The sequence below is a fragment of the Vicugna pacos genome, chromosome 11 (assembly GCF_048564905.1).
Source record: "Vicugna pacos chromosome 11, VicPac4, whole genome shotgun sequence".
NCBI classification, from domain to species: domain Eukaryota; kingdom Metazoa; phylum Chordata; class Mammalia; order Artiodactyla; family Camelidae; genus Vicugna; species Vicugna pacos.
The window spans coordinates 10,843,401-10,861,290 of NC_132997.1; the positions used below are offsets into that span (position 1 = coordinate 10,843,401).

Here is a 17,890-nt window from a genome sequence, read left to right on the forward strand (position 1 = left end):
CCCCCTGGAGTTGTCACACTCTGATTTCCCCACACTGAGCCTCCTGCTGGCCTCAGGGACCTGTTAAATCTACCTGCCCCCGGGATTCTTACAAAAGCAGGTTCTGCCTTGGGAGCTGTGACTCTCCAAGCCTGCCCGCTGTTCCCTTTGCAACCTCTCTGGGTTGGGAGCAGCTTTCCCCCTCAGTTTTCTGGGATCTAAGAAGAGCAGTGGGTTTGCAGCTCCCTCAGATCTGGTGTTATTTTCAGGACAGGAGGAAGAACTTCTGAGCTGCACACGAGCTGGACCAGAGGCTGGAATCCTCCCTTCCTCTGCCACTGTGCAATCAGTGGCTATGGTTCTAGCCGAGTTTCTGAAGATGTGGACTTAAACACACATATCCCAGCCCCCACAGGAGCACACAGTCCCATAAATCCACCTAGTTTCCACTGGTAACTATGGAGCCGATGGGGAAACGGGTTTCGGGACCACAGAGGCCTGACTGCACGACTTGCTCCGTGGCCTATTTACGTGGTTGCTCTGGGCCTTGTCTGAAGTGGCTTGCTTACCACACCTGGTACGTGGGAAACACAAAATAAGTACTAGAACCTTCACTTTTTCTCCCTCCAGGGCCTTCAAACATAGAAAGTAATAAGTGAACTCAGACAGCCTAGTCACCACAATGAGGTCCGTCCAGCCTGGCTCTCCTGAGTGATGGGCACTGACTTGCACCTTAACTCGGAACAGTAGAGGAACCGTCTTCCTCTAACTGGGCCTCTCCCCACACCAGGCACGCCCGCAGCTCAGACGGGGCCAGCTGCCCCACTGAGGTGTGTGCTGGTGGCTTCAGTGTGACCTGGCCCTGCCGGGACATGAACCTGCAGTGAGTGAGGTGGAGGGTCGGGTGGAGGGGGGTCCCTTCTGGGGTGGCAGGGGGCCCGGTAGCACCCCTCCCAGCCTGGTGTCTGGGGCTCCCTAACACCTCCTACAACTCCTGGGTTGGCTCCAGTCCTGGCCACTCCACACACCCTCCCAGTATCTTTTCATTATGTCCCTTTTCTGCTTTTATCAGCGAGAAGTGGCTTCTGTTGCTTGTTCAGTGAAACAGTACATCGGTAAACCAGACTACTTCTAATATCAGTAAAATACCAACCTCGGTCAGCTCGCCGGGCAGACCGTGCAGCACAAAGGCCTGAACAGGGCTGTGCGAACGGCTTACGTGAAGGGCCCTCATCATCTGTCTTCAGAGATACAGAAGCTGATGGTTCAGGTAAAACCTTAGGGTGGGATTGAGGAATCCAAAGCTGGTTGGTTTCAAAGGCTAACTGGTCAGACCAGACCCCTGAGCTGTGGTCAGAAGCCTGGCTCAACGTCACGCAGACTCAGCGTCCTAAGTGCCGGGTGGGGCCGGTGCTGTTCCCTTTGCAGGCTCTCGTTGGGGATTCACTGTAGCCCCTTAAATACAGCAGAAATTCCAGCCCCATTAGCCCCCACCCTGAGTGTTCCATGACACAAATCCCGGGAGTGTTTAATTTTCATCTTTGTTTAGGAGGATGAAGGTGGTTCAAGAGAAGACATAAATTCACACTTAGTGACACAAGGTCACAGCCAGTACTTCCTCCACGGAGAGCTATGTGCTCCCACAGTGGTGGCTGGGGGCTGGGCAGAGACTATCTGCTGGTCCCAGAGGGACTCGCTCCTCTGGCCACAACTCATGGGTTGGACAACAGATCCAGAGAGTGACAGAGCATCTTTCCTGGGAATTTGGAACTGACACATAGAAATCAAGTTCACTCATCTGGGGATTGGCAGAGGGGAGGGGCGGTGGTTGGAAATCAAATGAAACCAGAGCATGAGAGAAAGTTAGAAGTGAAAGAGCGAGAGACAGAGAGACTGAGCTTGTGAGAGCAAAGAGTCCGAAAGAAGGCAAACAATCAGGGGACAGAGGAATTCCAGCTCCTGACTGTCTAGTCTGTCCCAGCCCATCAACGACCCCGTGAGATGTTTAAAAACATTCCAGTTTTGCAGATTAGGAAACAGGCTGAAAGAGGTGGGGCTGGGTTTGGGTGCACAGTTAACTCAATTGCCGCTGGACCCCACACTTCCCATTGCCTGAAGGCACCCTAATCCTCACTGGGACCCCTGTGGTCCCCTGACAGCCCAGCACCCTGATCAAAGGGCCCCTGCGGGAGTGGGAACCCCTCTTGAGTGTGGAGAGTTCCCTGCCCCGAGATGCCATGCATCAGCAGGCTCCCGCTCACCCCAGGTTAACATCAGCCCAGCTGTACAGTCTCCCGACCCGCTTCCCTCCCTGCCAGGCACCCCCATCCTTACCACCGAGTGTACTGCAGGAATTCAGGCACAGGGATGCCCAAATCAACTCGAGCCCACTGGCTATAGAAACAGCAGACTCCCAGCCCCACCTGGGTTGCGAGGGGACAGAAGGTGTCCTCAACTTTCATGTGTCTAAGACAATCTTCTTCAGCTGGAGGTTCTAGAGAAAAATAAAAGGTCCAAAACATAGTTCAGTGAGGAATTCCTCCAAGGACCTGACTCCAGTGTCTACAACCATGTGTACCTACCCCCGGACTTGGGGCGAAGGTGGATTATTGATCAGCACAACCCCTGGTGGCCCAGCTCCTTGGTTTGGCTGCCCAGAGGGGGCTGGGGGAATGGGTAAGACCAGGGCACTCAGGAAAAGCACAGAGGACCTGACCTCTCCCTTCTGCACTCGTAAACCCTTCCCCAAATCTCAAGGCATTGGACAGAGAGCCGCCACAATAATGAGATGCTCCCATCACTTCACTCACTCCTGTCGGTTCACTTACATGCTGAGCATCCACTGGGTCCCAGGACATGACACATAGGATGGCTGATGGGACAGGCTTGGTCCTTCCCCCTGGAACCTGTTCAATCTGATCAAAGAATGATCACTCATAAAGAGTTTCTCAAAATTATACAGAGACCAAAGACCAACTGCAGAGTGAACCAAATTTAAAAATATATATGAAGATCCCCCAGTCTCCCCGCCTAAGGTTAACAGCATAAAGCAAAAAATTCTTGCCTTTAATCACCAAGGAAGTTGTCACCCCCTCTCAGGTGGAAAGGAGAGTTATTCTTTGAGCACGTCACAGAAGTGCTCCATCGGATTGGACCAGGGCACCTACATTCATTCAGCAAATGTGTATAAGCTCCTACTACGTACGGGAATCTCCTAACTAGACCGTTCCCAAGGCTCTCGGGCTTTATCAGTCAACAAAACAGACATCACTCCCCATCACTGGGGGCTCACAATTTTAGCAGAGGAAACAGGCAGCATGTTGGGGTAGCAAGAGTTTGGAAAAATTTTTAAAAAAGAGTGATATGAGCAAACTCGGGTGATGGCGGTGGGGTGGGAGGCAGGCAGGAGGGAATAAGGCAATCCTGGCAGATCTCACGGAGTAATGAACTTGAAGCAGAATAGATCCGGAGGAAGAAGGAAGAGCCGGAGCCAGAGGCCCCCAGAGTGAGGGGGAGAGTGTGGGCAGAGAGGCAGAACACGCCGGGTCCTGAGGCCTTTGTGACGACTTTGGCTCCTAATGACATGGTGACCCGTTTAATGAGTTTTGAGGGGAGGGATGATGTAGTCCAACTTATGCTTTTGTGTTTGTGTTTTTTGGGGGGAGGTAATTTATTTATTTTAATGAATGTGCTGGTGATTGAACCCAGGATCTCAAGCATGCTAAGCATGCGGCCTACCACTGAGCTACACCCACCACCCCCAATGTATGTTTTTACAGGCTCCCTCTGACTCTGTGTGGATGAGAGATTGTAGGAAAGCAAAGATGGAAACAGGAGGCTATTGGTATCCAGGAAGGGCTGAAGGTGGCTCTTAGGAGGGCGGGGAGCAGAGAGCAGGTATTTAATTAAGACAGAATATCCAGAATTTTCTAACAAGCTGGATTTGCTGTCTGTGAGTGTAAAAGAAAGAGAGAGAAAGGACATGGTTCCAACATCTGGGCCTGGACAAAGGTAGGGATGTCCTCTCCGGATGGGAAGGGGGATGGGAAAAGGTGGGGCTGAGCAGGTGGAAAGGGGCTGGTATCAGCTCAGTTCTTCAATGTCATGGTTAAGGGGTGTATTACATATTGCCACAGAAGTGCCTAATAGGTAGAGGAATCTGTTTTCTTTTTCTTTTTAACATTTAAAAAATATAATTTAAACATATTAATTGTATTATGTGAATGATTTGGGAATTTTGTTTCATGCCAAGGTATATGTTATATATAGCCAAATGGAACATATATCAAAAAAGGGGAGAAATGAGGGCTTTCACATAAACTGACTGTCCGTAACGTAGGTAAAATTTCAATAAAGCCAGTCTTCAGGGCAAAAACCTCATCGCGGTGTTACATAAAAATAAATGAAAAACGACTATGTTGATGTACCATTATTTCATGTTACATAATAGCCCCAAACTAACACAGTGTTTAACTATGAGGCTTGTAGAAATACTATTCGCTTTATTCACATAAATACAGAAGTGCAGAAATGTTCTAAGGTAGAATTAGCATCTTAGTGGAAATAATACATATTTGAGCATTTTACATGATATATATGTACTGATTCAAAATTTGGAAAAGTAATTACATAGTAGAACATATGTATGAATGAGAAAGCAAGATGAATGAAAGGAAAAGAATGTGATGTGAGTCTCAGGGATAAAGGCTCAGATGGAAAGGGGAAATCAGGGAATTTTGGAGAAATCGAGAAATTGATGGCATGCCAATTTCCAAGGCTGGGTTGCTTCCACCAAAGGAATAGCAGAGAGAGAGAGGAGAGGCCCAGGAACGCACCCTGGGGAACACCCACAGTATATGTTTGGAAAAAACAGGAGACATTGGCAAAGGACCAGCCAGCAGGCCAAAAGCAGAAACAGACAGAGCGATGGGCTGGAGGTTGAATGAAGCAGGAACACGGGGTAGGAGGGATGGAAGAGCTGGGTCAAATGCTGCCGAGGGGCCAAGCATGATGAGGAGTCAAAATTGACCACTATATTTAGCAACATGGGGTCACTGATGGCCTTGACAGGGCAGTTTCCATAGAGCGAGGGATCAGGCGAAAAGCCAGAGTGGGTGTAAAAGGGGATGGCTCAAGAGAAGATGCAGACAGTGAGTTTAAACAACTCCTTAAAGATTTGCTGCAAAGACACAGGGTGGCAATTGGTGGGGGTGAATTAGGGTCAAGGAGTGCTGTTTGTTTAAGAGGATGGACATTTATATACTGATGGTGCCAACTAGCAGGAGAACAAAATAGATGAGGCAGTGAAAGAGAGGATGGTTTTGGGAGTGACAACCCAGAGAAGATGGGAGGGATGGGGCCTCGGGGACTTTTGGAGGAACTGGCTTTCGATGCCAATTTTAATAAGCAGTGGGGCACCGAGAGTGAGGTCACAGACATCAGAAGGCGAGCGGATGTGCTGGGAGTTGCTTGTGAAATTTCTCTTCTGTTGGCTTGTTTGCTTGTTCAAAGTATAAAACTAACGTTACCAGCTGAGGAACAAGGAGGAAGAAAGAGTTACTGGAGCCATGAGCAGAAGATAAGAAAGAGCCTTCCAGGGAGAATGGGACAGTAAAAAGGGCAGGGGGAGGCGGGGGAGTGAGCTCCCAGAAAGTTACATTTTCTCTTTGACGTCCCCAAATGTGTGATGTGTTATTACCCTTCCTGCTGTCTACAAAATAAAAATTAATTATATTTCAGAGGAAATGCTATTTCATTCTAAGAGGCTGCCTGTTTCTCAGGAATGGTCATCTTAAACTGCAAATATTACAAACAACGTTGAAAAGATGAACCTGTGTACCTAAAATCCCCTATTTTCTATTAATCTGTTTACTACTTAGTTCCCCTATCAATAACACATAACAAATACTGCCATGATGGAGGTACATCGATGCTTAAAAGGAAATGAAATCTGTATCCTTTAGCTAAATTCCATGGCTTCCTTAATATGCAGTTCCACTTGGAATTTAGGAATGTCTGGTATAAGAAGTGAGAAACAGTTTGAGAAAATCCCGGCTCAGAATTATACATCACAACCACATCTCACAAGTATATACAGCCGTAAAAAAGTTTAAAAGCAAAACTCCGTAACTACTCTTAAAGACCTTTGCAAACCTGGGCCTGCCAAGATGTTTCCAAACTGGAAAGGAACTCCAATCTCTTGCCTGGTACCGGACCAGAGGCTGGCCAGCCTTTTCTGTAAAAGTGAGAGAGTAAATATTTTCAGTTTTGCAGATCATTTTGTTGTAACCATGCAGGTAGGCAATAAGAAAGCTAAGAGCACTGGGAGACAGGAAACAAACGGGCATGCCCACACTCTCCCTTCCACTCAGGGCAGCTTCTCTGTGGTGGGGAGCTTTGCCACAAACACTTGCTTCTTTGTTTCCATTGGTTTCTTTGTTTCCACCTTACTGCTCAAGCTCAGAACTTCAGGTGGGCCTGGTCCTTCAGCATCCATGCAGAGAAGGCTGAGCGGGGTTGGGAACCCCACCTGATGGAGAAGAGAGATTACTGGGAGGGACATTGTGGGGGCCACCATGACACGAGACAATCACACCTTCCGCGGTGGAAGGGAACGAAGACAAGGGAAGGACACAGTAGTGGGACCCCTAGGTCGCCTGCCAGGCTTGTTCTCCCTCCACGGCAACCATGGGGGCCTGGGGGGTGTTGGGCTTCAGCTACGGTGATTAGGATGAAGGGACTCAATATAAAGGACCCTCCACCTCCTCACTAGGTTCCAAACGCAGCCCCTCTAAGTCCACCCTCTGAGTTTCTGGAACTCTGCTGGAAGAATACATGAGCAGGCCAGAGCCAGAGCCCAAGCCAAACATGACAGGGGTCTCGTGGGGCTGTAACCCCATGCTCAGTGGTCGGGGACTCCTTGCAAATCTGCATAAATCCCTGTTCCACCTCATTCCTGGGAGAAACCCCAGATCTCCTCCTGCTCTGTCTGTTCTTCTCTTGAGGCTATTGTCCTGGAGGGATGCTGAGTCCTTGAACCTGGTCCTCCAAACGTACATAAGCAGCCTGTTCAATAAAACAAATTATGCACTTTTTCACATTTGCCAGTTTTTTGATTCCAGAAAGGCTGTGGGACTCATTCTCACAGTCTCCTGTGCCGCCACCACATGGTGGCCCTCTGCTCATGTAAACACGATTTCCCACAACCACACCCTGCCTCCCAGCTTGTCAGAGGGGAGTGTCCCACAAAGACACAGGTGTTTGTGAGGATCCTGTCCCCCAGCAGAAAGCCTGCTCCTGGAGCCACGGACAGGGATCTGGCCTCCTAAGCCGCTCAGCTCTAATTCAAAGCCTAAAGTGGGGGCCCCGAACATTGCTGAATGACTTTCTGAATCACCTGGACTGGAGGGGACTGATTTTCTTTCCAGGAATGGAGGTAGCGTAGCCTCCATTTTCAGGGCTGACCTTGACGATGGATCTAGTTCCCCCGACTGCACCGCAGGAAGGAGAGGCCCTTCCATCCCACAGCTTGGAAACCCAACCCAAGGGAGTACTGAAGCAGTGCATTGCTGCCAGGTCCAGCATCTCTGCAGAGTGGCCTCTGCCCTTGAATGAGCCCCTTCCCAGGGCCTTCCTTGCCCGGACACGACCACACCCCAGGCTGTGCCAGAGCTCTGGGGCTCTGCGTGTCCAGGGCACACAGGTGGGACCTGAGCCAGGTGTCCCCTGGGCCTCAAGGGAGAGAGGTCTACTTCTGCATCAGGGGAAGGTGACCCCACAAGGCTGGCAGGACACTCTCAATATGGACCTCCAGGAGCCCTGAGAGCAGTTTCCCTGCAGGTGTTAAGAGCCATCATCAGGAGGGCAGGCCCCTCTTTGTGCAGACCATCCAGCAGTGCTGGGCCCACGTGCTGACCTCAGAAATCTACATGCCCCCAGGATACCCCAGGCAACCTCACAACTTCGTCACTTGGTGACCTGGGTACCACGAGCTCCTTGGCCATCCCATGAGGGTGGTCCTTGCAGGCATGGTCTCCAGGTTCTCCCGTTGAGAAATCCCCCTGGGTTTCTGTGGTCACAGAGCACACACCAGAAGATTCTAGTCCTGCAGTGACCCCCACAGCAGTCAGCTCCCCTGTGCATGTCCAGGGACAAGTGACAGCAATTTATTGCCAGGAACCGTGATGAACAAGGGGGTGGGATTCCATACTATGTTCAGGATCCTGGTAACTCACTCTGCACCCCAAAAAGCTTCCATGAGAAATGTGTGTATTGGGATGTCTGTGCCCCTAGAAGAGCTGTTCCTGAGGGTTCCTGGGACCCTCCAGCCCCTCTCAAGGTTCTCAGATCCTGGGTCTAAATTTCTATCTGCCTCTTTTGGTGTACGGCCACCTGTGTCTCGTGGTCACAGGTCACTTTATTGCATGACTTGGCATGTTCTTAGTGCTCGTCCTCCACCCCTGCACTAGACTCCCAAGATGTTCCCACTGACCCTTGGCTCCCTGGGTGGCTCGGGGGGCCCTAAGTCTGCACCCTTCACTCTCCTCCTCTACCCCCACCTCTGGGGCCACCCCTAGGTGGACTTGGAGGTGTTTGTAAATGAGTCTTACACAAGGACATGTCTGGACAAAGCAGGACCCCACCCCCGGAAAACTCACCTGCTCCCTTCTCAGAAGAGGACCCCACAGCCCCACATTGCCTCCCAGGGGTCTACTCAGGACACAGTCCTCCAGTTCTGGGCAAGGTGTCTCCCTGGAATCCTTGCTTCCAGGAAGAGTCTCTCTGTCCTTCTTCAGAGTTTAGAGGTGTTCCCATGTCCCTGACCACCAAGATGCCCAGCACAGTCCCTTCAGTGACCTGGAGAGACAAGGAACTTATGTGGCCACAGGTCTCACAGGACACACCTGCAGGGACCCCAGGCTAAAGGGCTGTCCTTCTGCCTTCTCAGGTGTGGCTCCCGTGGTACCTTTTTGCAGGGGGTCCAAACGGGGAGTGTGGCCCAAAGCAGTTCATGGGGCTCTCTGGGAAGGGAAGACTTGGGCCAGGTGGCCTTGCCTGGTTTCCCTGCTGGGCCACTCTGAAAACCCCCGCTCTTCTGGCTGTGGCTGGAGTCCCCCCAAACCTCAGGGCGGGGCCCTTTCTCTCAGCCTCCACTGACTCCAAAGCCACGCTGGTGCTGGCGAGGGGAAAGAGCTTTCTTGCCTTCTTTTGGCCAAGTTGCCACAGGTGGATGCTGCGGGGAGCTGGAGAGAGAGGTAGCACTTGCTCAGATGTGAGTGGTTAAGCAATTTGACACCCTGTCAACTAGCCTTAAACATTGGAATGAGGACTTTCCCGGTAAAGCTGGAAGTTACTTTCAGTAACTTGTCTAAAGATTTCTTTCTTTTTTTTCCACTTAAAGACTCATAAAATCTCTCCCAGGTCATTCTTGGTATGGACCATTATCCAGGGATCAATCAGGAAATGCAGGAGGAGAGGGGTGGGGGTGGGGGAGAGGGGAGGTTAGATCAGAGCCCACGGAGAGGAGATGCCCCTCCCAGGAGCCACACACTGGGCTGTGGCTTCTGGCATCCAGCTCTCCTGTTCTCAGGCCCATTCCATCTGCGGAGTTTTCCAAAAAAAAAAATGGTGGAAGGGCCATGGAGGACACCTAGACCTTCCAGAATAGACAGGGGGAGCAGAGTCACCATGCTGGCCCTGGGTTTGGAGACAGACCTGCAGTGGAGACCACAGGCTTCTGAGAAGCCAGTTTCGAAATAAAGGCAGTATGCACTGGAATACCCGGTTCTAGCGAGTTCTTCATCATAGACATGTAATTTACATAGTTCTCACCACGAAATTCTGTGTTCCCAACACGCTACATGAATGACGGCTTCAACACACATTCATTTCTGAGATGTGAACAAGTGTAGAGCCGCTCTTTCATCCAGCATAATGGGCATGGCTACACCTAAGAACACTTACCAAGATTTCTCAGCAAGAGCCAATTTCGAAATAAAGGCAGTTTGTGCAGGAAAAGCCTGTTGGAGTGAGGGCGTCCCCATACACATGTAAGTTATATAGTTCCCCTCACCATGAAACGCTGTTCCCAACATGCTACATGCATGAAGGCTTCGACACACATTCAGTTCTAAGATGTAAGCATGTGGAGTGCCGCTCTTTCATTCAGCACAAAAGGCATGGTTACACCCAGGAAGATTTACCCAGATTTCTCAGCTGCTTCCTTCAGCCAGATTCAAAATAAAGGCAGTTTGTGCTGGGAAAGCCTGTTGGAGCGTGTTCAGAGCTGTTTCGGGCTCTGTCCCAGCTGGAGGGTGCAAAGCCCAACCTCCAGAAAGAGGGACCAGGACCCCAGCCTCCAGGTGGTGTTGCCTTTGTTGGGGAACAGTGATCTTTGGGTAAGATATTTTGCAGCTCTCTCTAAAAACTGCTTTGACTTAAGTTTGCATCCTAGTCACCAGTTCCAGGACAACAGAAAAGGCATACCCTACATCCCTTTGCACTCAACTCTTCCCAAAAGAGCAAATATTTGTCCATGAAAATACCAGCTGCTCTTCTAAGGCCCACTAAATACCCAGCAGTGTGGGCGGTGCACTCTTGATCAGGGACAGGAGGAGAGGGAACAGCGGTCCTCCGGTAGGCTTGGCCTGGTGTGGCAGCTGCGCTGTGGGTGCGTGGTGGGGAGGGAATGCAGGGAATCCTGTTTGAGGGGCCTCTGTGCACGCCTGCATTATAGTCTGAGGTTTCATACAAAGGCTCCAGGCATCCTAACTGATCAGATACAGCCCCCACCCTTGGGCTGGAACCACCAGGAGATAAGTACCTGTAACAGGGACAGTGCCTGGTGTGGGGAGAGGTCATGGGACACTCCGGGGGCAGGGGCGGTGGTGCTGGGGAAGGCAGGGGATGCAGTGAAGGGTGGAGGGAGCAGGGTCCTTTGCTTGGGGGTGCGAGTTCTTTGGGAGACCACAGGGCATGGCACACATCATCCCCACCCTATACCCCAAATTCCTAGCCCCGCCAACACAGGGGCTGCTCTGCACCCTCTCAACGTGGCTCTCCTGTAAGACCGCACCCAACCAGGCATCTGGCACCCTGCCCTACCTCCCCTCTTGGGACAGATCCCGTCTTCTTGGAAACTGCCTTGCAGCGCGTATTCAAGGCCGGCAGCCGGCCTGGCGGATCTGCACTTCAGGTGCCCTACCTGGCCAGCCGTGCCTGCCTGGGCTCAGTCCTCTATCTTGCCCACCGGTAGCCTGGGTCCACTTCCGGTGCAAGCGGAGGCCCCGGAGCCCAGGCTGAGCCCCGCACACAGACAGGTGAGGGTGCCCCCGCCCCGCTGCCCCGCCGCCCCGCCCACTGGTGGCAGCACTGCCCCAGCCTCCGGCCGGTGCCACCTGCAGGTGAGGACGTCCGCGCGGCCCCGCCCGCCCCGGCCCCACCCAGCTGCCCCATAAGCCTCCCCCCACCCCCGTCCTGGCCGCGCCCTGGCTCCCATTGGCTCCGAAAGTTCTGCCCTCGCACGTCTAGCCTCGGGAGGACGCAGACGCAAGCGCTAGGGGAGGGCCCCGCGGCGTTGCCATGGATACAGACGCCGCGCTCCTCGCGGGCCGGCGTGCGCTTCTGGGGCAGGCAGCGGGCTCCGGAAGTGTGCAGCTGCCCGGGACCATGGCGGTGTTTGCTGCTGGGGATGGCGGCTTGCTTGGCCGGGCCACTAGTTCTGGCCGCGTCAGTCGGCGGCCGACATCCTTTCTGGGGCGGCGTCTCACAGACGGTAAACGTACGGCCGCGCCGTTGGCGGGGCCAGTGGACATGGACCGGGGTGGGATCCGGGTTGGTGTGGCGGCCGGGGAGGGCTTTGGTGCCGGGGAGCGGGTTGGGGCGGGGGGGACAGGGCTGGGGCACAGCCTCCGGCTTTCCTCCCCCTCGGGCTCTGGGGCTTGGACCGCGAGTCCGGGTAGCCCTGCGTGGCCGCGGCCTCCCAGAACCCCTGGGAAGGGCAGGTGGAGGACCCGTCATTTATGAAGCGGGGCCTTACCCGGGTTTTGAAGAGCCCCAAAATCAGATGTTGGAATAGGGTGGTTTATCAGCCTTGTATATCAGCAGGGAAATTTCAGTTCCATCCAGATGTTGGCTCCTTCGATAAAACTCAGGAGTAAGACAAGGGTCAGTGTCAATTAGCAGTTATCTAGGGCTTGACTCAAAATAGACTGTGTGGGGTGTAGAGATGGTAGACGGGCCCTCCCTTTCAAGGTTGGTAGTCTTCTGGGATTAGAGGCCTCAGTTGAGGATTACATCCTCATCTGCAGTAATGGAGGTTGTGGGAAACATTAACACAGAGAAGGGAGGGGTGTTGCTGCGGTAACTCATTAAAGAAGCCAGGACACTTGCCTGGCTCTTGTGTAGGAGAGTCTCGCCTAGGGTAGGGCAGCAGTTATCAAAGTGAGTCCGAGGCCCCTGAGATGCAAGACTATTTTCGTAGAAATGCCGGGAAGTCACCTGCCTTTTGCACACTCTTGCACTCCCGAGTTTCCTGTGGGGTTTTCCAGGGAAAACCTGGTCTGTGATATCACAAAACAGGTAATGTAGAGGCAGATAGAATTAAGCTCTCACCAGTCCAAAAGAGATTTTCAGAAATTAAAATCACTGCTATTCCTCTCATTAATGATTTTTGTTTAGAAAAATATACTTATTTTTTGCTTAAGAGTATTAATGGTATCATGTAGTAGGTTGTTATTATTTTTAAGTGAACTCATAAGCATTTTTTAAAGTTCTTATTTAACTTCTAACACAGGAACTATTGATAGATTTAACCTACATAAACAGCAGCCTTTTGAAGTCCTCAGTAATTAAGAGTGTACAGGGGTCTTTAGGCCAAGAAGTTTGAGAGCTCCTGGAGAACGGGTGCTCAGGTACTAGTCAGGTGCTTAGCGTTGATAGACAGATGCCAAGATGTCTTCTGCATGTGCTCCCGGACTCGAAATAATTGGCCACACAGAGATCGGTGGGCAGTGCCTCCACTATACAAACCAGAAGCTGCTGAACGTGTCTTGAGTCTAGGCCATGTGCTGTGCAGAGATTCCCATTGTATCTGTTCTATCTAAGCCGGGATTCCTGTGCAGAGACCTGGCCCTGAAGACCCGCTCTCCTTTGCTCCCTGCAAGGTACCTTCTGTGTTATGTCAACCCTCCGGAGGGCTTCAGCCTCCGTAGGGGCGTCTGTATCCACATCGCCTTCCTCCTGAAGACCCTGCTGAAAATGGAGGAGTCGGTGCTGGTGATACCCTCTTGGGGCCGCCTCTACCATTGGCAGAGCCTGGACATCCACCAGGTCCGGATTCCCTGGTCTGACTTTTTTGATCTCTCAAGTCTCAACAGAAACATCCCTGACACTGAGTACGAACAGTTCATTGCAGGTGAGATGGTGATCGTTTAACTGGGGCCAGACGGTTTTTGTTCTGGTTCCGATGTGAACATCGGGCCGTCTTGCTTCGGGCTTGTCAGTCTGCTTAGGGGCCGTGCTCATGTTTCCTGCACTGCAGGTGAATTTGGTCTTTCCACAGTTTTTCTCAGGAAATATATCTGAAGTGTATGAGCTCTGTGTTCCCTCCCCTCTGAAAACCCTGGCCTTCTGGTGAGATGGAGCGGTGACAAGGAGGCCACTGCCACAGAGGCCTTGTCCCAGCAGGACTCGCTCCCTGGGCAGTAAGGGCCATTCTTACCTGAAGGAAAACACGATGTATGTGTACCATGGGCCACGTGCTGGAGAAGGTATGTAACCTCTCATTCAGTATAATTTGGTCCTGCTCAAGATTCCCATTTTACTTTTTGTAGGAGGTAAGAGTTGAAGATTTTCTTTGAATACAGCTATTTAGAGCTTATCTTTTTTTTTTAAATTGAAATGTGGTTGATTTACAATGTTTAGTTAGTTTCAGATATACAGCTGTTTTGTTAGTTTCAGGTATACAGCATAGTGATTCAGTTGTACATATACATAGTCTATTCTTTTTCAGGTTCTTTTCCATTATAGGTTGCAAGATACTGAACATTTTCCCCTGTGTTCTACAGTGAATCCTTGCTGTTTGTCTGTTTTACATGTAGTAGTTTGTAATTGTTAATCCCAAACTCCTAAGTTTGTTTTCTAAGTCTGTGAGCCTGTTTTTGTTTTGTAAATAAGTTTATTTGTATCTTTTTTAAAAATTCCACATATAAGTGATATCATTATGTTACTTGTCTTTCTCTGTCTGAGTTATTTCACTTTAGTGTGATAATCTCCAAGTCCATCCATGTTGCTGTAAATGGCATTATTTCCTTCTTTGTTACAACTGAGTAATATTCTTTTATATCTAAATACTACATCTTTATCCAGTCATTTGTCAGTGGGCGTTTAGGTTGCTTCTATGTCTTGGTCATTGAAAACAATGCTGCTGTGAACATTGGGGTGCAGGTATATTTTGAAATTAAGGTTCCCTCTGGATATATGCCCAGGAGTGGGATTGCTGGATCAAATGATGTCTTTTTTTAGTCTTTTGAGGAATCTCCATACTGTTTTCCACATTGGCTTCACCAAACTACATTCCCAGCAATAATGTAGGAGGGTTCCCTTTTCTCCAAGCCTCTCCAGCATTTATGGTGAGTGGATGTTTGAATGGTGGCCATTCTGAGTAGTGTGAGATGATAGCTTATTGTAGTTTTGATTTGCATTTCTCAGATAATTAACGATATTGTGCCTTTTTTTCATATGCCTATTGGCCATTTGTATATCTTCATTGGAGAATTGCTTGTTTAGTTGTTCTGCCCATTTTTGGATTGGGTTCTTTATTTTTTTTCTTATAAAGTTGTATGAACTATTTTTATAGTCTACAAGTTAAGCCATGTTCAGTCTCATTTTTGCAAATATTTTCTCACATTCCATAGGTTGTCTTTTTGTTTTGCTTATGGTTTCTATTGCTTTGAAATAGCTGATAGGTGTAACTAGGTCCCATTTGTTTATTTTGGCTTTTATTTTCTGTTGCTTGGGTGGATTGCCCTAGGAAAACACTGCTGATATATATGTCAAATAATGTTTTGCCTATGTTTTCTTCTGAGAGTTTTTTAGTATCTTGTCTAATGTTTAACTCTTTAAGCCATTTAGAGTTTGTTTCTTTTTTGGGTTTTTTTTTTTCAACTCTATTATATTCTTTCGATTTGTGGTTACCCTATTTTTCAAGTATATCAACCCATTATCATATCTATTTCCTTTAGACTGATAATCACGTAGGCTCCAACACATCCTAAGAATAATGAGAAAAAGGAAAAAGAAAGAGAAAAAAAATCTATCTTTTCTTGCTACCGTCTCCCTTTCCCACCTTTTTGTATTTTGATGTACTTTTTCTTTTTTACATCTTCATGTTTATTGTCTTGTAACTCGTTATTTCATTTCCAATGATGGTTTTCCCATTTCTATAGCATCCTGCTTCCTTTCTGTTTAGAGTAGAACCTTTTAATGTCTCTGTTTGGTTCCATAATGCTGAATTATCTCCCTAACCCCCTCCCTCCTGAGCCTCTGAATACTCAGTACAGGGAAGCCAAACCATCCTAGCCTTCATCGGTCTTGGGATGCAATCTAAAGAGTGGGAAAGAAGAATCATTGAAAAATAATATTCTGTTTGTTGCTTTCTACCCTTGCCCAGAGAGTGAGAATCACCTCTGAAGGCAGAGGAAGAAAGATGGGGGCACGGGGCACAAAGTCTTTTCTCCTTTTGCTACTGAAAAAATGATTTCTTTCGTAATTAGTGATGATGCCCTTTAAATTGGTAAGATCGAGATTCCACAGCTTCAACGCCTGTGAATAACCAGCTGGGAGAAAGCTCTCCAGGGCCCCTGCAGTGGGAAAGGCAGCCCCTCTGAGCACCTGTTGTTCTTTATTCTTCCTGCCTCCACACAGGTTCGCTAGGCACTGTGCAGGACGATGCAGTTCCCCAAGGTGGAGGACTGGGAGACCCCTGCTTGGTGGCGAGCCACAGGAGCCCACACTTGAAGGACAAAGTGAAGAGTAGTGGGGCGGACATAGGAACAGAGGATGGTTGAGACCCAGGATAGTTTCCTGGAGGCCAGCAGGTGAGACTGGTGGGGCAGATGGGGCCCTGGTGCATGGGCTGTCCTTGAGGGATCTGAAGCAAAGATATGAACCAAGATACTGGATTCGTGTGGGGGTAAATCTCCCCCTGGAGGCTACGTGGCAGTGCAGCGAGCCCAGGAGGAGCGGGCATTTCCCCAAAGTTGGGTTGACAGATCACAACCAACTCACTGGGAACCGAGAGGTACAGAGATATTGTTAACTTTTTGTCCCTCTTCCTGGAAAAAAATTGCTTCCTGTTGAATAGCCTGTGTAGTTAGTGAGAATTAAAGACATGAAGTAACATTTCCTCAAAAGTCATCCATTGTGTAGTTGTTAATAAGGGTCAAATGCAAACTTGAATAGATTAAATCAAACAGTCATCAACATATTTTAAAATCTTTTAAAATAAAAAATCTTGCTGTCTTTGTTCTTCATTTCAGGGTTCACTTGGTGATAATAGTAACAAAAGCAACAGCAAACCTTTAAAGAATTCTGTCCTGCTGTTCCAGGAACTCTGTGTTCATGGCAAACCAATGAGGTGGCACTTAACAGGAAGGACAGTCATTAATCACACAGCTAGTAAATGGCAGGGGTGGGACTTGAACCCAAGCTGTCTGGCCCCAGAGCCCCCTCTCAGGCCCTTCAGTGCAGCTCATCACTTGGTATGCCCAACAGAGGCCAGCATTAAAGAGCAGCGTGACCTTGGCCAAGGCTGCTTCACTGCTTGGCCTCTGTTTCTTCATCTGTAGAATGGGGGTGTGGGCAGTGAACTCTGTGAGCTCAGTGGTCACTTCCTCCAGCTCGGCTATTCTACTGCTTTGAGTTAATTTAAGAAGTATCCGAGCCCCTGAATGGCCCACCCATAGGCTGGCGCTTTGCTAGGCCGTGGGTTACGGAGAAAAATAAGATCAGCCTGCTTCTCCGAGGAGCCTGTGTCCCTCCACGGCAAACGGCTGTGAGGCCCAGGCTCCCTCGCTGGCAGTCGGGGACTGGGCAGGAATGTCTGATAGAAGATGGAGGCAGAGCCCCTCCGGGAACAGTGGTGGCCACAGAGCTATCAGGAGCGGGAGCATCTGCCCAGGCTGCTGAGAGGGGGGCCCTCATGAGGCCAGTAGCCCCCCCAAACTAAGCCCTCAGGACAAAGATCCAGCCATTCCTGCAGTGTCACAACAGAGCCAGTCCATCCTCATCACTGTGCCCCTGTGCTCCTTTGTCCTGGGGCCTCTCTTCCCCCTACACCCAGAAGACTCTTCTCCCTCTCTTCTCTGAGTGTCCCCTCACTTCACCCATGTTCCCTGCTTCCTGGGCCACCATCTCTGGAGTTGACGATTTGCCCCCTCACACCCTCCGTTTGATCAGGAGCCTGGGTTGACCTTCTTATGCTCACTTTCCCCCATGAGGTGATTTCTCCTCCTCTCTTGGAAACACCTGGAAAACCCAGTCCATTCCTATCTGTGCCTGCCACCCTGGCCTCCCTGCTCATCTGCCTCAGTCAGGAGCAGCTGGACCACCAACTCTGTATTGCCTCACCACCTACCATCAAGACCTCAATGTTGATTCTCCCTCCACCACCCAGTATGGTCATTGTAGGGTCTTCTTCTCCGTCAGACTGAGCCAGACACCTCCCATTCACCCTACCCCCGGGCTCATACCCGGGCGTGTCTCCACCCCAGGTCCAGCCTCTCTCCTTTATGTGCCCAACTATAGCCATCCAGCTGCTTCTCCACCAGCCTCCTTGGCCCTCCTTCACCCTCACTGGGGCATCATGCACTGACTCCTCTGCTTTCCTACCTGTCCATGTTCCTCTTACTTC

General features: G+C 50.0%; 2 long non-coding RNA genes across 2 annotated transcripts; both read right to left on the minus strand.

The window, feature by feature from the left end:
* Positions 1 to 1,306: 1,306 nt before the first annotated feature.
* On the minus strand, positions 1,307 to 6,215 carry LOC140699641 (uncharacterized). The gene is made up of 4 exons (XR_012077883.1): positions 6,123 to 6,215; positions 2,808 to 2,894; positions 2,403 to 2,473; positions 1,307 to 1,434 (listed from the first exon to the last, which is right to left on the minus strand). It is a non-coding gene; the product is annotated as an uncharacterized lncRNA (long non-coding RNA).
* Positions 6,216 to 6,332: 117 nt separating this feature from the next.
* On the minus strand, positions 6,333 to 8,782 carry LOC140699642 (uncharacterized). The gene is made up of 3 exons (XR_012077884.1): positions 8,637 to 8,782; positions 6,928 to 7,044; positions 6,333 to 6,508 (listed from the first exon to the last, which is right to left on the minus strand). It is a non-coding gene; the product is annotated as an uncharacterized lncRNA (long non-coding RNA).
* Between the last annotated feature and the right edge of the window lie 9,108 nt (positions 8,783 to 17,890).